Source organism: Chionomys nivalis, chromosome 9, assembly GCF_950005125.1.
Source record: "Chionomys nivalis chromosome 9, mChiNiv1.1, whole genome shotgun sequence".
In the NCBI taxonomy this organism is placed as follows: Eukaryota; Metazoa; Chordata; class Mammalia; order Rodentia; family Cricetidae; genus Chionomys; species Chionomys nivalis.
In genome coordinates this window covers 63,800,569-63,824,245 of record NC_080094.1, presented here as the reverse complement: position 1 = coordinate 63,824,245, position 23,677 = coordinate 63,800,569, and positions in this window count along the sequence as shown.

Sequence of the window (23,677 nt, the reverse complement as noted above, 5' to 3'; positions counted from 1 at the left end):
TCTTTTCATGTATCCATTTTATCACAATTTCTACTTATTTTGCTATTTATTATGTATTTTATGAACAATTTAAGAATTCATTTGGGGAATTTTAATACAAGTAATGGTGATCATAATAATAAACATCAATATGCTTTTAAAAGGAAAGGACTTAAATTACTGTTTTTTCTCTTTAATTGATAGAATTTAATTGGTTAATTTAACCATTACTTGAGTATGACTAAGTAAAGAGATGCCTACCACATGTAAGGTCCTAGGTTTGATACAAAGAATCACCCAAAATACATATTAAATTTGTTAGCAGATTAAAATAATCACTTGTAATGATGTGAACAAGAATGGGTCCCATAGGCTCATGTACTTGAATGCAGTGGAATTGTTTGAGGATTAGAATGCTTAGGAGGTGGCCTTGTTCAAATTGGTGTGGCTTTATTTGAGGAAGTGTGTCACAGGGGGTAGGCTTTGAGGTTTCAAAACCCCATGCCAGGCCCAGTTTTACTTTCTTTTTCTGCCCTGATAACAGGAAGTACAGTTTCAGATACAGCTTTAGCATCTGTTTGCATGACACCATGCTCCCTGCCACCATGTTCCAAGCCATGATGACAATGGACTAAGACTTTGAAATGGTAAGCAAGCCCCCAGTCAAATGTTTTCTTTTATAGGAGTTGCTGTGGTCATGGTGTCTCTTCAGAGCAATAGAAAACCAAGATACCGCTTAATAAGAATGATCATATTTTACAGGAGAAATATTAAAAAAATATTAAAATAAGTTTGAGCTTCTAAGTATTTCAACAAATTTCTGCATGGGAAACATTCATTATAAGCATTTAGAAATAGTGGAAATTATTCTCCTCAGTTTTGTTTCTTACAGAATAATTTGTAATACATAACAAAATGTCCCATAAAATCCTACTTGTCTAATACAGATGCTTAATTGTGGTAGGCTGGCTCCATATACATATTACATTGGGATTTTAAAGGGCATATGCATTCGGTTATCTATGTATGAGACAAAGAAATTAAAAATATTAATGATTATATAGTGGATTTATTATTTCTAAAAATTTCTTCTGCCCTTTAAACACAGAAATTTTCTCTTGCAAAATGTCCAAAAGAAACTAAGAAATCATCAAAATCCATTTACCCTCTCTATCACAAAATGTCAAAAGGAAATTAAGAAATTTCCAAAGTCCTTTTGCCAATCTTCAGTATAAACAGAGCAAGTGTTCTACAAAGGACTATGGTGTTATACCTCAGCATACAATTTCTTTCTTTCCTTCTTACAAGTTTTTTCTCTAACCATGAGTTCTCTTCTTTTACTTTAGATAATTCATTTTTCAGTTTAGTTTTTTCAGAGAGTAATTGAACATTGGTTTTCTCAAGTTCTCCTAACTCTCTATATGGATCAAATGCAGGTGTACATTTTAAGGAGCTCCCAGGATCTGTATGAAAAAGAAAACATAAAAATAAAATAAGTAAGCACATTCTATGATAAAACAGCACTCATTATACTAAGTTCTGGAGAAGAAACAAACTAGATCTCTAATATTACTCAAAGTTTAGCAGATAGAGCAGACAAATGTCCATTATGACTTCTGATAAGCATCGCAATAAAGCTCAGTTTTCATATCAACGAACAAAATTAATTTGCACTGAGCCTCAACACTAATCCCAGGGAGAATGAGGGCTGAATATGGAAACAAAAAAGAAGGCAGAAAGAAGACACACAGCAAGTAAGACACATCTATGCCAATATAGAGAACATACTGAAGTTTGAGCAATGTATTTCTGTCTATGATAGAGAAAAATGGACCATTGTAGGTCATGGAACAAAGAGAAAGAAGTTTTGCTCCATGTCTATAGACTCAGCACATAGGAAGGTAAGTCTGAAACATTTTCAGTTTTCATTCATCTGGAGCTACATGGCATGAGCATGTCACAAATGAAAAAAAAATTGTGGGTTTGTGGTTAAAATCACTGCCAGGGCATTTCCCCAACTCTCCTACAGCCCTGGATACCAGACCAAACATTTGCTCAGGCTCCCAGCTCTAAGATGATGAAGCTGATCATACCTTAAAACTAATGCAGTTTTGGCCAAGAGCATTAAACTAACAGAGAAAAGAAAAATGCAGAGACAAAACCGGTCTCGCTGAACATAATGGACAATGAGGACTACTGAGAACTGAAGAACAATGGCAATGGGTTCTTGATCCTATTGCATGTAATGGCTTTGTGGGAGCCCAGGTAGTTTGGATGCTCACCTTAATAGACCTGGATGGAGGTGGGTGGTCCTTGGACCTCCCACAGGGCAGAGAAACCTGCTTGCTCTTTGGGCTGAGGAGGAAGGAAGACTTGATTGGGGGAGGGGGAGGGAATGGGAGGTGGTGGCGGGGAAGAGGCAGAAATCTTTAATAATTAAATTAATTAATTAATAAAAAAAAAAAGAAAAATGCAGAGAAAGAATTCTGCGTATTTGCACAGGGTCCTCAAATATTTAGCATAGAAATGAACACAAGGATGCCAGAGCATTCCTGAGTCTGAGGTGAAAGCAGTTGAAATGTTCACATGAAGCTACAGCCATGTTCACATAGTGGCAGAAAGCATCCTATTGACTGAGCTAGATAAGTTCATAATTTACAGGATGTTGGGCAGATCTTGTAAGTTAGGCAAGGAGACTGAGAAGAGTGAAATTCAAATATAAATTTGAATTGATAGTTATAGCCTGAACTAGGTACAAGCCACAGACAGACCATTACTGCAATCAGCTGTACTTTCTGATGAATTACCAATGTTCTGCAGGAACATTATTCCTGTAAACAACAGAGGAACCTGTGGTCACCATAACTCAAAAATTAGTTCCATTAAATTCTCGTTGAATGTTATGTTGTAATGTAATGTTTGTGAGACTGTATGGTGCAGCTTCTGATATAATTAGGAGGATCAGTATCACAGCAAACACTGTGATTATTTGACTCTTAAACCATTTCTGTCCCCTTTTGCTCAATTGTTCTATAGGTGTATCTTTTGGGACTAAGGTCTATAACTCTACATTTTAATTGGATGTGTGCTGAGAGTCATTTCATTAAGAAAGCTGCTAGATTAAACCAACATGCATATTTTAAAAATATCTTGACTTCAAATTTAAGTCAAAAGATATGCTACTTTGGAGAAAAGTTTTTGCTTTTGTTCCCACAGGGAATGAGAGGCTGTGAGTTCATTCTGTGTTTAAAAAATTATGGTTTGATTGAGAATGACTCCCTGAAAAATCTCTGATGGAAACGAATGACACAGATGATCCAATGATTTAGAGCACCTCTTTTGCAGTTTCCTCTATATTCTACATGCAGAACAGCTTCAAGGCTGCTGGCTGATATGATCTAGACTCACAGAGTACTCCAGTCAGGACTGGTCTAAATTCCTAAATTTTCATAGGGTCCTCAAAAGATTACCAGTGACTCCAATAAGCAGAAAGTAGTCTAGAAAACTACATCAACATTGCCTAATAATTGACTATAGATGTTTGTTATCCTTAAAGGGGTTGTCACATATTGTTATTGGGAATAGAAAAAAAAGCTGAACAAAAGATATTAGATTCAAGGATCTTTTCTAAAAAGAAAAAGGGGTGGTATGGAAATTGTAAGATCAATGGGGAGATTATTGAATCTAATCAAAAAACAGCTATTAATCTTAAATATTTTACATTTATATGGATTATGACTTATTAATAAAATTTAAAAGATAATTTCATTATATTGTATGTATATCATACTCTTGTTTAAGGTTTATGTTTATACAGCTCATTTAAAAATGTAATATATAATTAAGAAATACAGGTTAATAGTAATCTATAATAGTCAACATTATAGTCATGTTAGGCATATTTTCAAGGTCATACATAGATATGTTTAGATAGATGGTCTTAAAACACTTCAACGATATACATAATATAACATTTAATATGTTTAACTACTTAAGGATTTAATGACAGTGAGACACTTCTATGCCTGGCAGCATCAATCTACTTCAGAGATAATGGGCATCAAAGAAACTACATGTGGAATTTGTTTTCTTTATGGCAAAATATAGCCATATGATCAAAGAAACTGCCCTTACCCTAACTGATGATAGCTATTGTACAAACTGGGCAAGGAGAACAAAATGAGGGAACTGCAAAACTTTACCAAGGTAGGATAGCCCTTCAGAATTTACTGTTTCACAAGAAAGTGTGTCAGATATACTAGGCCTGTAGGCAAAAGATGAATGACTGAACGTTACTGAAGAACTTTGGGTGATTGTTCAGGCAGTGAGATGTTCCTGTTGTTAGGTAAATTTTCACCCTTCTGGGGTCTTTGATGAAGTTGGAGACTAAATACTTATAATAGTTTTCCTTATTTATAATAGAAAGTAACTTAAATTCAAAACTTTAAACTCACTAAGACAATACAGAGAATAGAATGTTTTTGCTAGTTTGCAAAATACAAATATACTGGATACTCTAATTGTAATTCTTACTTAATAACTGATTTTGTTATATAAAATTTTACTTTGTTAAAGGTAAAAATTTTACTTTTTAATTAGACAGAAAAGAGGGAGTGCTGTGAAATATCCTCTTGTACACTATAAAGATTTATCACTCATATTAGCTTTTAAAAACTTTTGATTTGCCAGTAGTCAGGCAGAAAGTGACCAAACTAAAGGTGTTGGGGTTGGGAAGGTTGAATTCAGTACTCACCAGCCTGGGATGAAGATAGAAGAGTGAAATGTTTCATAATCTAGCACTGAGAAGTGGCAGTTGATTTTTAAATGAGGGACAGGAGAAATCAAATATCATTTTTTTTAGAAATATATAGAAGCACACAGACATGTGACAGAGGTCTCAGAAGATTTGATAGCAAGGATGATGGTTCTAGATTTACTGCTGGTCTATGTGGAGATAATGGTAACATGACCTCAAAAGTGTGAAGGCACAGGGACTAATCAGAGTCAACAAAGAGGAGGCATTGGTCATGGCCATAGCATTTGACCAAGAGAATACAGTGCTTTCATTTTAGATTAGTTCAAGGATAATTCTTGTATGAAGAGCATGACAACTCAGCAGGGTTCCACAGGCAGTTACAAGCAGTGTGTGTACATGGTATACAAAAATCACTTTATATTAATGCAATGTTATTGGAAACTCACCTTCTGCTGAACACGATTCAATTATTCGAGACAAGGCATTAAGATCATGTATGTCTCTTGATGACTTTAGAAACTGTAAGATAAAAAATACTGTCTACAAAGGGGATAATTCATCCTCTTTTATAATCAGAGAAAAGCATACCTTTTGAAATTACCAATTTGCAAGGCATTTTACAATAGCTACCTTCTTAAACATTCAAATATACTATATTTAAACAAAAAGTTCTACAGATTTTGCCCTTCTTTTTCAGACCCTTCTTTTTCTGTATTTTAGGCTTGCCTGGAACCTATAAATGAGTTCAGGTTAGTCAGGATCTCATGGAAATCCTCCAACTTCAGTCTCGTGACTGCTGAGACTCCAGGGAAGTGCCATTACAATCAGCATTATCTAATTTTGCAATTAAATATAGTTGTTTTTGTAATATATTCCTGTCTTTCATAAAATATATTGAACAAATTAACACCTGTTTATACAATACCTTAATTTTTTCTTTAGGTTTGTTCTTTTTGTCCCTATAAATAGAAAACATATTTTTAGGTAACATTAACACATAAAAAAAGCTAATATCTAAAATGATTAGGTATTCATAGAAGATGCCTTATAACTAGTTATGCCATTTGTAAAGTTCATATATACATATGTATATATATATATAAAATCACATAGTATCTTCTATAAGTACAATTTAGTAATAAATAGAATAGAAAATGGAAAATAATTTCGGTGTTAATAAAATTATGAAAAATTAATTTTGATAAATTTTCTGACAGTCAAGACAAAGCAATCGTAGTAGTGTGTATACTATTAAATATGAATTACTACATCAAGTTTATTTTTATTTTATTTTATTTTTTATTTTTTTTTTGATTTTTCGAGATAGGGTTTCTCCGTAGCTTTTGGTTCCTGTCCTGGAACCAGCTCTTGTAGACCAGGCTGGCCTCGAACTCACAGAGATCCGCCTACCTCTGCCTTCCGAGTGCTGGGATTAAAGGCGTGCGCCACCACCGCCCGACTTCTTATTTTATTTTTAATGATCTTATTTTTGAATTTATGTATGTACATCATTTAATCCTTCAATATTCTTTCAAACCCTCCACTGTAGCTATTTTTGCTGTTACAAATTTATTTCATCTTTTTTATCATTGTCCATGCATGCATATATATATGTGTATATATACATACATATATGAAATATGCATTTATTTTTAATATATAATTTTTGAAAGATTGCATGGTATCATGGGAGCTACTTCTCAATGAGTTCCAGCTCAGGAGCATCTGGGCCCTGCATCTTGAAGTGCATGGTGCCTTCAGCAATAGAAATTTACATCTGGGAAGCAACCAAATGCAATAGAAATAGTCATTTTAATATTTTAAAGACTATTAGTATGTAAGATTTCTTGGACAATTGTGATCAACACCTTAAAAGAGGGCATCTCATGTATGATCTTGAGGTTTTGGTTAGGAATTCTTTGACTCATGGATGGTAATTATCAGCTCATATAAAAAAAGTTTGTTCTAACTTATATATATATATATATATATATATATATATATATATATATATACACACACACACACACACACACAAACTTATGTGTAGTATATTTTTTCAGGTAGATAGTTAATTCCTTATTCCTTTCTTTAGAATACTTACTATTATTTTACTGCCCCTTTCCTTCTGCTGTATTTCTCTTCCCCCTACTTAATTAGAGGCCCCCTCTTTCTCATTTTCCTGATCTGATATCTTATATTCCATTATTCCCTTCATTACTGCTCCCCAATCCTCCTATCCTGCTGACAGTCCTAATTTATTTTCAGGTTTCTGAAATTACTATGGGATATATACTTACACTTGAACCCCAGATGGGAGGGAACATGCATGGGCCCCTACTGCTGGAGACATCTCACACAAAGGACAAGTATCCAGAAAAAAATTTCCTTGTTTCTTGTGCATGCATCTACAAGCACATTCAAAACCTGTATATTAAACATTCTTCAACAATGTTTATTATGTATCACATATATGTGCACCTTTTCTATTTTGCCTATGATATACTATATTGATTATCAGAATGTTTGTGGTTATGCTTAAAAACATTTTTCTATTCTAAAAGAGCCCATCCTCAAAGTGAAATTAAATTGTTAGATCAAAGTTGTGATATTTTTTAAATGAATCACTGTTACCATATTATGGCTTAAAACTGATATACATACTGGTCTCCAAATTTCTTTTGCCTCACATTTGACACCCAGATTGTAATATTTTAAACAAAATTCATCAACATTGATGGTATACAATATTACCTAATGTTCTTTGTCCTGGTTTGCTTGTTGGCTGTCCAAGATTATCCCTAGTCAAACCTCACGTTAGGCATGGAAATTATCAAGAAGTAGAATTAATGTACAGGGCAGAAACAATACCTCGGTTGAGTTCTTCCTAGCCTTACCCATCATGTTTCTCTGTCTCCTCAACAGCAGGTTGTGGCTTTCTAGGTTCTACATAGTTTCTCTGTGGAATAAAGGTTTTTATAGCAGCAGTAGTAGGTGCAGGAGAAGGAGCATTGGGAAGATCTGTTACTGCAACAGAAGTAGCAGCAGTAGTTACAGCAGGAGTGCCTGGAAAAACAAAAGCAGCGGTTAGCAGCAGCAGCGGCAGCGGCAGCAACAGGAAGAGACACAGCAGCAAAAGTAGCAAATGCAGCAGCAGTAGCTGCAGCAACAGTAGAAGGGATTGAAGCTTATTCGGTAACAGGAGGAGGAACACAAGAAGCTACAGCAGCAGCAACAGAAGCAACGAAGGCAGCTGCTGCAGCAAGACCAATAGCAGCAGAAATAGCTGCTGCAGTAACAGCAGCAGCAACCACTGCTGCAACAGAAGCAAACTCAACAGTAAGAGAAGTAGCAGTCACAAAAGCCACAGTAACAGTGGCAGCGGCAGTCGCAGTAGCCACAGGAACAGAACTGTCAGGTGCAGCATCAGGAGGAACAGCAGCGAGAACATTAACATTTGCAGAGGCAGCAGCTGCAACAGCAGGAGCAACAGCAGCCATAACGGCAGTTACCGCAGCAGAGGCGGCAGCGGCTGCTGCAGTGGGAGTAGCAGCAGCAACAACCGCTGCAGAAACAATAGCAGCCCCAATAGTAGCCCCAGACACATCAGGAGTCACAGATGCTTCTGTACCTTCAGAGGCCTGTACTGCATCTTCTGTTTCACTGCTTATACGATTCTTCCTTTTGGCTTTAACCTTTAATTGAGAGTTGGATACTAAAGTTAACTATTTTTAATAACACAAAGCTGTTTTCCCCAATGGTCTTTATGAGTTGACTCTTGCATATTAAGAATTTACTTCATAAAATTTTTATGTGCTCAGTTTGTCTTAAGAGGTCATGGAAAGTTTGGAGAATTCTGTTTCATTTATTTCTACGTGAAAAGATATTTTTTCTTTTATCTTTTAAATTTTTAAATGGGACACTCTTCATTTGGAGCTTTTTCTTTCATATATGCATTTCTAACTCATATTTCTCATTTCTATATAGCTGTTATAAAAGAAACACTCTGCTAGTGACATATAGCATTGAAAGTCACTTTTAGAATTGTGACTTTTGTTTCTTCTACAACAAAAGGGGGGGGGGTGCTCCTCTATCCGCACTAAGATAGTTCTCACACAGCCTTTTATGAACCTTCCTTTTTCTTGGGCAACCTAAATGTGAAGGTGCTCACAAAAATGAAACCAGGTTTGCCCAAAGAAAGGAACGCAGTGGAACTTCAGAGCTCTGAGTATGTTAACTTGGAATAATTGGAAAATATAAGACGATTTTTAAATTTCACATTCATGCACCATAAAATTTGGCAACTATAAGAAATGTTATCACATATGTTATCTTCAGATCCATTTATAAAATTCAGCAACGTATCCACTTTAGTTAAACAGTGGAGCTGACAGTGTTTGGATATCTTTGAGGAAAGTGGTGAAGCTAACAAAATTTTACTCTTAGGAATGTCTCTACCCAAGGGCAAACAGCAACTGGAGCTCATGGAATCCCAAAGAAGAGGAGGAGAAAGGACAGTAGGAGTCAGAGGGTTCAAGGACACCACAAAAACAACCACAGAATCAACTAACCAGGGATCCCAGGGGCTCAAAGATGGAATTGACCTAGGCACACTGCATATGTTAAGTTGTGTACTTGACCCTCATGTGGAATCTCTAGTAGTGGGGGCAAGGGATCTCTGACTCTTACTGGCTTTTTGGATGCTGTTTCTTTGCCCACCCTAAACACCTGGTGGAGGTGAGGGTGGTGTTTAGTCTTACTGCAACTTGATATGCCATGTTTGTGGATATCAATGGAGACCTGCCTTATCCTCAACAGAAACAAGGTAGGAGTGGATTAGGGTATAAAAGCAGAAGAAGAAGGAGGGGAGGGTCTGGAAGGAGAGAAAGGAGGGAAAACTGCAGCCAGATTGCAAAATTAATTAATTAATTATAAAAAAGAATGCCTCTATATTTTTTACTGGCCTTAATTCAATATGCCTCACAACTCAGTTTTGGACTTATTTAATTTATAAACATGATACACAGTAAAAATGTGAATTAAATCTATTTGATAATAATTACGTTACCTACCTTAAAGTTTGTTGCTTCTAGCCTAACATTAATTATAGCTCTTCTAGAAGGAAACATTTATCATTTAAATATATTTATAGTAGAGTATTGAATAGAGAAGCTTAAAAACATAATACTATTTGCTCTATGCTACATTTTTTGCAAATCTTTTTATTATATATACAATATTCTGCCTGCATGTATGCTTGGATGCCAGAAGAGACCAGATCTCATTACAGATGGTTGTGAGCCACCATGTGGTTGCTGGGAACTGAACTCAGGAACTCTGAAAGAGCAGTCAGTGCTCTCAACCTCTAAGCCATCTCTCCACCCAGCTAAATTGTTTTTTTTTTTTTTAAAAAATTGTAATAACAGTCTTTTAAATTTAAATATTTACGTACCAACGGCTTCTTAGTTTTATTGTCATCACACATATCTTCATAACTTTCCAATGGCACTGTTCATAACAAATAAATGTACTTAGTTATACCACGAACACTAAAGAAAAAAACACAGACTGTATGTCTAATAGCCATAAATTTTCAAATCTGAAATAAGAAATTCTATTTTTCTTATTTTCCCATTTGAGAATTTCAATTCAATCCATTTATCTTTACCTGAAACTTTATTTAAGGAGGTATTTAAACTTCAATATAGTCCTTTGACAGATATTAAATTTTTTTTTAGTTTTAGGCAAAGGAATTAGAAGGTTTAGTCACAATTGCATCCTGATCCTTAAGAAACATACCTGAGCCGGGCGGTGGTGGCGCATGCCTTTAATCCCAGCACACGGGAGGCAGAAGCAGGGGGATCTCTGGGATCTCTGTGAGTTCAAGGCCAGCCTGGTCTACAAGAGCTAATTCCAGGACAGGCACCAAAGCTACAGGGAAATCTTGTCTCGAAAAACCCAAAAAAAAAAAAAAAAAAAAAAAATCATACCTGAGTTTAGGTAGCTAATCTGACACTGGGTATATTAATGGCACTTCGAGGCAACAGAAACCATGTAGTCAATCCCAACCCTGGCTGCTCTAGGGCCATGAGCCTAGCCATGCATGGCCCTCTGCAGTATCCTGGGCAGAAACGCTCTCCCTCACCCCGTGGGAGAGCACAGGACACCCATATTTCTATGGCTCCTGCTGTGGCATAACTCCAACACTCCAACATAGCCACAGGCTCCAGCCAAGATCCTGTCCCTCTGTATAGGCCTTAGTGGCAACCTGGGCCACAAATGTCAACAGAGACCTCAGTTGCATATAGGTCTCACCTTCACGTAGCAGATCTGCTTGGTCAATATTCTAGTTCCAAGTAGTAGTACTGTCCACTCAGATCAGGATGGCCGACACATTTTGCTGTTGTTTTCTCTTTGTCTTTATGTATTCCATGTGCTTTGATTCTCAATGGTTTTGTCCTGTTCATATTTGTTTGTTTTGTTTTTATATTATTTAATACTATTTAGTTTTCTATATTTTCTAGATGCCCTTTTAATATAGAAAACTGAATAGTAATAAAAAACATACAGGTTTTTCTAACCCTCACCCTAAAGGTGGTGCACACCTTTAATCCCAGCTCTCAGGTGGAAGAGGCAGGTGGATCTCTCGCAGTTTGAGCTCACTTTGGTCTACAAGCTAGTTTCTAGGACAAGCTCCAGAGCCACAGAGAAACTCTGTCTCAGAAAGAGAGAGAGAGAGAGAGAGAGAGAGAGAGAGAGAGAGAGAGAGAGAGAGAGAGAGAGAGAACAAGAAAGGATGCTGATAGCTTTATGGAGAAGTCTTGAAGTAGTTGGTGTAAGGGTAATCCTAATCAGAATATATTATTGATAAATCTATTTCAATAAAAAAATAAAGATATAAAGGGATCTTGCTATGTACTTTACATTGTCTTCAAACACCTGTAGATGTCTGTCCTCAGTATAGTAACTGCATAGAAATAAAAATGTGTGAGATGGTGACCATCTTTTCTATTATCATTTTGAAAGTATGGGAAATACTGTTTTTTATAATTAACTCCACAATACCTCTGAAGAAATGTGGAATTTTTGCTAAGAATGTTAGGGTCCAAAAACATAGATGTAGATATACCTAAAGAACAATTCATCAATTAAACATTTGCATAATATTCTAAATGCTTCTTTAAATATTGGTGAAACTGTGATATTTTCATTCATTAGGATGTCACATGTCCTTCTGTCACATTGGATTGAAATGAAATAAAACAACACCACACCCATTTCAGGCATTTTGAAATGCTTTTTTTCTAGAATAATTTGGGAAGTTACCTGACTTGGGATGGTGAGTAGAGCAAATAAATAATATAGAGATTGATTTATGTATGGAATTTCCTTAATGACAGAACTGCTTTGCATAATAACTAATATATTATTTAATAGTGTGAGCCAATAAGTTAAAAATGTTAAACCTAGCAAGCTATGAATATAACAAAGATTTGTGTATAACTTTCAAAGAAAGTGTGGCACATACACACATTAGAGTACTACTCAGCGGTAACAAACAATGACGTCTTGAATTTTGCATGCAAATGGATGGAAATAGAAAACATTATCCTAAGTGAGATATCCTAGACCCAAAAAGATGAATATGGTATGTACTAACTCATTAGTGGACTCTAGCCATAAACAAAGGACTTTGAGCCTATATTTCACAAGCTTAGAGAAGCCAAATAATAAGGTAAACCCAATGAAAAACAGATATAGATCCTCCTGGAAATTGGAAGCAGACAAGATCGCCAGGCAAAAATTGGGAGCCAGGGGATGGGGTGGGGTGGGGTGGGGGAAGAGGAGAGGGGGAGATAGAAGGGAGAAGGGAAGGATTGGGGAGAGCTTTGGGAGGTGGGAGGGTTGAGATGGAGGAAGGGTAGATATAGGATCAGAGAAGAAGATATCTTAATTAAGGGAGCCATTTTAGGTTTGGCAAGAGACTTGGCTCTAGTGGGGATCCCAGGTGTCCACGGGGATGTCTCCAGCTATGTCCTTGGGCAGCAGAAGAGAGGGTACCTGAACTGGCCTTGTTCCATAGTCACACTGATGAATATCTCAAATATCGCCATAGAACCTTCACCTGGCGATGGATGGAGATAGAGACAGAGACCCACATTAGAGTACTGGAGTGAGCTCCCAAGGACCAGTTGAGGAGCAGAAGGAGGGAGAAGATGAGCAAGGGGTTGGTCCACCCACTGAGACAGTGTGCCTGATCTAATGGGAGCTCACCAAATCCAAATAGAGTGGGACTGAACGAGCATGTGATCCAACCAGACTCTCTGAATGTGGCTGACAGTGGGGGTTGACTGAGAAGATATATGGCACTGGGACTTGTCCTTACTGCATGTACCGGCTTTTGTGGATCCTAGTTTGTCTGGATGTACACGTTTCTAGGCCTAGATGGAAGAGAGAGGGCTTTGGACTTCCCACAGGGCAGGGTACCCTGCCCTCTCTTAAGACTGGAGGGGGAGGGAGGTGGGTGAGTGAGGGAGTGGGAGGGGAATGGGAGGAGGGGAGGAAGTGGAAATTTTTTAATGGAAAAATAAAATTAAGTAAAAAATAGAAAAAGAAAATGTAATACATTTACACAATGGAGTATTATTCAGCTATAAAATAAATAACATCTTGAAATTTGCATGCAAATGGATGGAACTAGAAAAAATCTTTCTGAGTTAGGTAACCCAGATCCAGAAAGACAAACACAGTATGTACTCAATCATGAGTGGATACTAGTTTTAAAGCAAAGGTTAACCAGACCACAATCCACAGTTCTAGAGAAGCTAGGTAATAAAGAGGATCCTAACAGAAACATGAGGACCACCCTGGGAAGAGGAAATAGATGAAATTTCGTGGGCAAACAGGAGGCCTGGGAAGAGATGTGAAGGAGAAGGGATAGTGTATGAGAACATGAGGGATGGGATGGTCTAGTTGTGAGGGTACGGGGTGGGAGAGCAAGGAAAGAGATACCGTGATCGAGGGAGCCTTATGGGCCTAAATAGAAACCTGTTGCTAGGAAAACTCCTAGGAACTCACAAGGATGACCCCAGTGAAGACTCCCAGCAATAGTGGAAAGGGTTCCTAAAATGGTCTTCCCCTATATTGAGATTGGTGACTACTCTAACTGTCATCATAGAACTTTCAACTAGTAACTGACAGAAGCAGATGTAGAGATCCACATTGGAGCACCAGGCTGAGCTTTAGGGATCCATTCAAAGACAGGGAGGAGGGATTATATGAGCAAGGGAAATTAGGTCATGATGGGGAAGCTCACAGGGACAGTAAACCCGAACTTGTCTGAGCTCAGATAGACTCTAGATTGACACCTAGGGATTTGGCTTGAGACTGAACTAGTCCTTGTGCATGGGGGTGACAGTTTTGTAACTTGGTCTGTTTGTGGGAGCCCTACTGGTAGGACCAGAATCCATCACCAGTGCATGAGCTGACTTTCTGAAGCACAGTCTGTATGGTAGGATGCTCTGCTCTACCTTCTTGTAATGGGTGGGGAGGGGTTTGGCCCTGCCTCAACTGAATGTTTTTTAACTCTCCATGGGAGGCTTTACCTTTCTTGAGGAATGCACAGGGATGGGTAGGGGGAAGTGGGGAGGTAAGGGAGAAAGGCAGAGAGGTGGAACAGCCATTGGTCTGTAAAATGAATGAAAAATATAATAAAACATATTTTAAAAGAAGTATTTCTACTTCACGAAAAGTAAAGTGGAGTAGACACTGGACTTTGAGAAGCATACTTTTGGAAATTGAGAGATTAGAAATGGAGACCTGATTTTCCAATAAAGATAACCAAAGAAAAACAAGATTGACTACCTTTTAGCCAAATCAAACAAAGTAAAGACAGAAGATTAAAATTTAATAAAATTAGAAACAAAAAGGGAAACATAAGAGCAGGCATCTAGAAAGCTCAGATAATCACAAGATACATAAAGATCCACCAAATTGGAAAAATCTAAAATAAACAGATGAATATATGAGGCCTGCTAAAGTTAAATAAAATGAAACTAACAATTTAAATAGAACAATAATATAGAAAGATTAATTTAAAATCTATCAACTTAAATACTTCTAGAACCATAGAGTCCCAGCCAATAATTTTATCTGAACTTCAGTGAGAGTAACACCAGTACTCCTCAAATCATTCTACAAAATGGAAAAAAATCCAAATTATTTTTTATAAAACCAGTATTACTCTGATATCAAACCCAATTGGAGAACCACACCGGCACTCCCCCAAATGAAATTATAGGCAATGTCAAAATATATTTATTCCAGATCATATGATTCTATACCTAAAGCTCAAAATACTCTGCTAAAATCCTCTTATAGCAGATAAATATATTAATTTTACTAACAACATACAAAATTAACATAAAAATCAGTAGAATTTTTTTACACAATGACAATCATATCAAGAAAGAAATAAGGGAAGTAATTCCATTAACAACTACCTGAAAGAAAATAAAATATTCTATAATAGATATAATGAAGTGAAAAAAGGGTACAATAAAAACTCTAAGACACTGAAAAAAGAAACTGAAGAGGATATCAGAAGGTGGATAAAATTTATATAGTGAAAGTGACCATTATATGAAAAGAAATTTATATATTTAGTATAATCCTCATCATAGTCCCAATGCAATTCTTCACAGTAGTTGAGAAAATTAATCTTAATTTCTACACTGATGCACAAAACATCCAGGAGAAACAAAACGGTCCTAAACAATAAATATCAGAAGGCATCACCATTCTAGATTGCAAGTTATGTTACTGATTTATAGTAATGAAAACAGTATGGTACTGGCAAAACAACAGAGTTATAGATCAATAAAACAGAATGGAGGAACAAGGTATAAGCCCATGCTCCTACATTCATCTGTTTTTGATAAAGATCCCAATAATGCACAGTGAAAAAAAGGCAGCATCTTTGACAAGGAATGCTGGTTAAATTTCATAGCTATATTTAGAATATTGGAATTTTAATTGATGCTAGGTACCTGTTTTGTATATGTAACTTCACAATGTTAAAGTTAAAACCTTTTTATTTAGACAGAAAAGATGATGTTGAATTCCTCTCTCTATGCTGTGAATGTTTTATTATCATTGGTTAATTAATAAGCTGTTTTAGCCAATGGTTGGGCAGAATAGAACTAGACAGGAAATTTAAATTGAGTGCATGAAGAAAGAAGGTAGAGTCAGGGAGATGCCATGTAGCTGCTGAAGGAGAAAGACGCCAGAACACTATAACCTTACTGATAGACCACAGCTTAATACACAGGAAAAAAAAATGGATTGATTTAAGATTAAAGAATTAGCCAGGAATATGCCTAAGATATTGGCCATTTGGTTTTGTAATTAATATAGTTTCTGTGTCATTATTTGGGTCTGGGTAAGTGGAAATGAAAGAACAGTCTTTAGCTACAAGCAAGTTTTTTAAAGTTCTGATTTTAAACTCACTTATTGGTTATTTTATGCCTAGACCTTCAAATTTCCTGCTGCAAATCCCCATATTTGTTAGGATTTTCTGTTTTGAATTGGAATACCCTTGACTCTGTGAGATGCTGAAACAAATGGTTTCTTTGAGAATGGAGTTTTGGTTTGATCTCATTTATGTGATAGTTTCCTGTGTAGTAAAGATACAAAATATACCCATGTGTAAAAAAGACTATACTTTCTTTCCTCTGTCACCTAGACCTTAATAATCACACAGAAACTCTATTAATTACAAGACAGTTTGGCTAATGATTAAGGCATATTCCTAGATAGCTCTTATATCTTGAATTAACCCATTTCTATAATTTTGTGTTTTACCACATGGCTTGTAGTTTAAAGGTAAGGTTCTAGCATCTTTCTCCTTCAGCAGTTAAATGTTGTCTGCCTGATTCTTCCTTCTTTCTCCCTGCATTCAGTTTAGTTTTTCCACCTACTATATTCTGCCCTGCCAAAGGCTAATGCAGCTTCTTTATTAACCAATGGTAATAAAACATATTTGTAGCATACAAAGGGGAATCCAACATAACCCATGAATTGTTTGACACTGATGATTATCTGCAGATTATTTGCATTTTAATTTATAGTTAAAACTCTCATTCAATGATAATACTAGGTCTCTAGTAGAAAAATCATAATATGAAATGGAAAAACTATGTTTTCATGATTTTTCTTAATCTGTCAAGCTTTCATTCCTATAAAAAGTTATAATAGTTCTAAAGATATATATTTCAGGCTATATAAATTCATATGCTCACATGTCTTATTCTCTTCTTTTTACATATAATTCTTGTATGTATTCATGTATTTACTTGCATAAATTTGATTTGTGATCTAACTTAGGACCTCACATATGATCTTTATACTTCTTGGAAGGAAATTAAAAACTGATTGGTATATACTAGAAACAGAGAATCATTGAATATTCAAAATGAGTTATTTTAACATAGAAAGTTCTGAGAGGGAAAAAGATTCAGCATGTGAAAAGCAACTGTGCTGGGGTCGGAACTTAACTCAGTGAAGTGTTTGTTATGGAAACTTGAGGATATGTGTTTGCCCACTAGATCCTATAAAACAGTATGTCTTGGATTATGCTAGTAATTCCAGGACTTAGTCCAGCTGGCACATATGCACCACCCTATACATGAGCATACACACACACACACACACAAACACAGAGAGAGCAGAATGATTTAATGCAATTCGTTTCAAAAATCACTTAATATCACATATATAAGTTCTCTCTATATAAAATGCTTAAGTAATTATGAGTGTTTTATATATTTTTATATTGGAATAATTCATATTCAAATGTAGTATCACAGCAACATTCACTGGCTACTGACCTATGTCAGATATTTTATATTTTAAATAATTTCTCATTATATTGAAAGACTAAATGCATTTGTAAGCCCCCTCATACCTAAGACATTTTTCTAAAACCTTCCACTCACTCTATCTTGGGAAAGGGACAGTTGCCCCCCCCCCACACACACACGCTAGACTGCTCATCCTCCTGTGTCCTTGTGAATAATCTTCAAAAGTAACTCCATTTTGGGAATTGAGGCAAATACAACCCACAGATGTTGACAGTTCCTGATGTATTGATTTAGTCACTGAACCAAAGGTCAGGATGGACCACAGGTGCTCTCTCTTATCACCTAACCACGCAACTATTCTCCTGCCCTGGAACAGAACAATCATTGCTAGTAACCCTTTGAATAAGCCAATCCAATAAGTTAGAAATCAACCTACAGGTCACCCCCCTTGTGTCTGTGGCTTTTTGCTTTAAAAGATGGACTGTAACAACTATTGGTTGTCCTTCATATCCTGAACCTGAAGGACCCTGTCATGACAGAATAAAAATCCTCTTGCTTTTGCATCAATTTGTGGTTATGTGAATGGTGTCTGGAGCAACTCTTCCCTGATCTTTGGACATCTAGTCCAACAATATGTGCTTGTACTATTTGATGGAGGAGTTACTTTCATTTAATAAAGAAACTGCCTTGGCCCATTTATAGGCCAGCCCTTAGGTGGGTGGAGTAAACAGACAGAATGCTGGGAGAAAGAAGCCGAGTAAGGGAGTCGCCATGATTCTCCCACTCCAGACAGATGCAGGTTAAGATCTTTCCTGGTCTATTCACATTTTTGCCATGCCTGATGACAGTGCCATCTATCTTAGTTTCAAATGAGAATGTCTTTTATTGCATTAATAATATTCAAACATTCCAATTTTTGTATGCATATCATTTATGGAAATGGTAGTTCCATAATGTGGACACCTGAAATTATGAGCCTATTTCCACTTTGACCAAATGTTAGAGAGTTGGAATTTATATCTAGTTCCTTCAAGGTTATTGTGCTTCTACCTCAAACAAAGGTCCCACCTAGTTGTTGGTCAGAGAGTTCTGCTCTCTCAAGGTTATTGTCAACAGGTGTGGCTAATTGCCAGACCTTGTACTCCAGGAAGAGAGAAGTAGATCTGTTCCTACCTCAAGCAAAAGGAACCAACTAAGTTCAAGTTCCCTATATATAAATAACTTGGGATTCCACCCAGGAAGTGGTTTTGCCTACAGAAAGCTTTGGTCTAGGGTGTGAGCATGACTTGGTGACTTGTTTTGTCCTAGGAACAGAATGTTTAACTATGATTGTAGCCCATGACATACAACTGGTATGTTCTTTTTTGTATCATGTTAATGTAGTCTTTTGTCTTATTCCTACATTTTGGGGTCAGGGTATTTTAAGCAGATGGAAATTAAAAGAGGGCGAATTCAGTACTCACTAGAATTTCCTCCTGATATTATCCTTTATGTTTCTCTTTTATTATTTCCATTTGTGTCTTAATATTCTTTACTATATTTATAATCCCTATGCCTTTACCCTGGTGAGAGGTATTTTTGTTGAGGCCAGTCCCTGACACCATCATGCATATGTACATCACAAGAAAGCCTATGTTGTATTTCTTTACTTCTACTTTGCTTGATGCAGGTTCTCTCATTCACCACTGCATATGCTGGGCTCATTGCCCATGAACTTCCAGGTAGTCTTTTGTTTTTTCCTTGCCGGTTCACCACAGGTGTCTTGTGATTTCAGATACACTGCCACACCCAACTTGTTATAGATTATGAAGATAAAGTTGCTTGTGCAATGTTCTGTATATCCACCCTCCATTATCTTTATCTGAAATTTTTTTGGTCCTACAAGCAGATGTCCTCCTCAAATACCTCTATACCCCTACTATGTTTTATGCTTTTGGCCTTTATTGCATCAGACTTTATATGAATATGCATTTTCCCCAGTCCATCTCCATAATGTCACTGTCTAGGAAACATAATAGCCATTCCTTCTGGAAGGCCACCACTGACACAATTATAATACTTTTGAATTACAGGACCAGAACATAGAAACACAGAGAAGATGGAGGGGAATGTGTTACAATTGTAGAGTTACAGAGACATTCTGATTTATTATACTTAGCTGAAATTCTTAATTTAAAACATTATTAATAACTGTATACACTTATGTTGTTATAAAAAAGTGGTCTTGAAATATAATAGTTCTTCACAAGTTAATCATGTTTATCTGCAGAATCAGACTTAGAAATTGAATCACTAAAAGAAACAATTTCAGATGACAGTGAAGATAATCAGTCTTTGGTATGAAGATATTTTATTTTTTGTTTACTACTGATTGCTTATATTAAGTTCTATAACATGGGGTTAAAATTGACTTTTAGGCCGGGCGGTGGTGGCGCACGCCTTTAATCCCAGCACTCGGGAGGCAGAGGCAGGCGGATCTCTGTGAGTTCGAGGCCAGCCTGGTCTACAAGAGCTAGTACCAGGACAGGAACCAAAAAGCTACGGAGAAACCTTGTCTCGAAAATAAAAATAAAAAAAAAATGACTTTTAGGATATCCATCATTATCTTTAATGGTTAAATATTTAATTAATTATAAAACATAGAATATTCTTAAAATATACACTGGTATATACTAAAATATTATCTTTAGATTGTGATATTAGATTGTTCCAAAGACAGTCTGTGCTATCTCTTATATATCACTCTTGTAAATTAAAATGCATGCTTAAATTTCATGTTTCTAACTAAATAGCTGCAGTTGTAAACAAGGCAACTGTATTTAGTTCATGTTAGGAGATTGATTCTCAGTCATTTCAAACATGTGGTAACATGCTCATCAATGTTAAGTTGCAATTATTTCTTGTCATCTATAGTTTATTAATTCTCCCTATTGAGACGGAGAATGAGATTATAGGATCAATCTCACTATCTCTTGGGGTCATTCTTCTTCCTATAATAAGACTTTCAAGGTTTGAGTGGCCTCAGCAGCTATCAATTCTATGGGATCTGAAATCCCCTTGAAGACTTATGTTTGAATTGTCTGAGAGGGTGTTTTGGAAAGGAATTGACTGAGTAGTGTAGAACCAAGTGAATGTCATGAGCACTAGCAAAGAAAATGTCACTGTAAACTGAAAAAATGAAAGGGTATCAGCTTTCAAATGACAAAGGGGAACTGAAACAATAGCAGCCCAACCTATTTTCACCTGATTGAGGGAAAACAGAAATTCTGAGAAATGTTTACTCTTTTTTTTTCTGCAATCATACGAGGTTTTAATCAATGACATGGGAACCAGTGCACTGGGGCCGAGACTCATAACCCACGGAGGGGAAGAGTTCGACCCCAAGTGACCAAGAGAAGGGTTTTTATAGGAAGAAACCACAGCTCAGTAATCCGAAAGGGTGAGGGAAGGTGTCACAGAAAATCACAAGGGGGCAACTCCCTGCCTCTCAAGATCACTCAAGGTCATAATCAGCTATTTCCTGAAACACAGTATTCCAAAAATACCAATGATAATCACAAGGGGGAAACTCCCTGTTTCTCAAGATTATTCTCAAGATTACAATCTAACTTTATTTTCAGCTAGTTCCTGAAACACAGTCACTGAACCGGCTAATCCTAGATTTCTGATTCTTCTCTTCCTATTTAGATTTTTGGCTATTTTCTTCCTGATGGGGGGGCACCTGGATTTATCCAGGGCTTTCATCTCCCCACTTTTTCTAGTTCAGAATGCCCCAGGGCAATTTCTCGCCACTACTCACTGAGTAGGGTGGAATGTAAAATCTTGATGCTGTTCTTTCTAGACCTTTATTTTCCCACCTAAAGGCCCTTGAAATGATGAGACGCCAGATCTTGGAAGAACTGAAAGAAGTATGCATCTCTGCCTGGATCCATGCCTCCCACGTGAAGCAAGCTCCTGAACTATCCAAATTGCAGTATCTGGGGCTTTTGACAACACTACCAGTGTTGCTTGTGTTTGGGGGACTAATCATAGGCTGACTCTTACTGAGGTTATGTAATGAGACTCTTAAGAGTCCTAAGACTCCTGACACCAGGTACTCAGTTCCTGGTTTAGATAAATGGTGGGCTTGTAATACAGGCCTGACACCTTGCGTGTCGACATTGGTTTTTAATGACACCAAATGTTTACTCTTTTCAGTGTATATTAGATTGCATTGTGCCAGAACTTAGTACAGACCATTTACATAGATATATAACAGCATATAGAGTTCTGTTCATTGAAGACTTCTAATTGGCATATTGTGAGTCAATATTGTAATTTATAGTTGAATTTCAAGGTTTATTCCCCAATATTTTAACCTTGGTTAGTTTTCCATCAACATTTGCAATGTTCTTTACAATTAAACATGGAAAATACCAGATGAGAGGACATGTAACAAAGAAAGGATGTAAAACCAAGTAGCAAACACAAATCAGATCATGAGGTTCATATGAAAAGTAGAGAATTTTAATGTAGATAATACTGAAGGAGTTTGAGATCATGATGAGGCTGGGAGTGAGCATTGAGTTCTGCATTTTTTGAGATAATTATACGGTGAAGTAGTAGAAGATAAAGGATGGCAATATGTTATCCATATGAATATTTCAGAGGGCAACCTTGACAGAGACAACAGTGGATCAATCATAGGTGTTCCTCACCTGAATCTTTGTATTCTGAGAAGACCAGGAAGGGGGTGGAGGAATAAGCAACTTAAAGTCATATTACATGCTATCATTTTGATTTATAGCCAACATGGCAATAAGTCCTTGGCATTTTTCAATTGTTTGATGAGGAAAATTGTACATAATTCTCTTCTAAGGAATTTTATACTCTTAATCTTTCTTCATCACAAAAGATTTGCATACAGACACATAATATTTCCTTCTTATTTTTTAAACACAGCATGAAGGAAAACATGTAAATTTCAGCCATCCATTTAATCATTTTCTATGAATAAACCTTTAAAAATATATAGGACAAATTGGAAGTTGTGATCACTTGTTTGCTGGACACACTAACCTCTTCGTTTTGTTTTAAGGAGCATAAATTCCCTCGATACCACACCTATGCTTTTCTGCTTCAGATGACTTCTGACATGAAATGACATGTTAAATGCTGTATTATTTGTGAAATTCAGTTTGTGATAAGTGACTTATTTCAGAATGCCAAATAAGGTAAGCATTCAGCGTTCACTGCTTACTGAGATGTTCAGGAAAACAGTGGTGCTCATATCATAGGTTTTCTGTTGACATCCAAGACCAGGTTCAAAAGTCATTGGCCTTATGACCCGAAAACATGTATTGGTCCAGAGAGTCATAACAAATTCTGTCTCAAAATGTTTTACCTTTCAACAAATTTCTTCTCAATTTTCCATTCTAAGTACTTTTAAAATTGAAATTTTAAATACCTTGTAATAATCAAAAAACATTTGGGAAACTCATAATTGATGCTAATGTTAACAGAGTTATCTCTGACCATCTTCCACAGATTGATGATGGGAATTTTTCTGGGACTTCAGATAAATGGGGTCAAAAAGATTCAAGTAGACAAATTATAGGTAGGAATGAAATGTTATATAAACACTCAGGAGCTGGGGATTTAGCTCAGTGGTAGAGCGCTTGCCTAGCAAGCGCAAGGCCCTGGGTTTGGTCCTCAGCTTCAGAAAAAAAAAGACAAAATAACAAAAAACTCACAAATTGGGACAATGATTTAAAACAAGTGACTAAGGAGCATTACTAAGCAAAAAATATTATTCAATAATTATGTAATAATAAATATCTTCAATAATATATGAGTATCTTGATTAATATATTAGGAGGTGTCAAAAATGGATTGCTTTGTCATGTTACAAAATATTTTAGTAGCAACAAGTGATAATGTATAAAGAAATTAAAAAAGGTGGGGTGAAGAATAAGCAAAACAGTTTTATAGAGATGAAATACATAGGGATGAGGCAGATGTGTATAAAAGGAAGCAAAAACTTTTACGTGCTTTTAAATTAAACATGGCATGGTGATATAATATTGGATAAATGTAAGGTGTG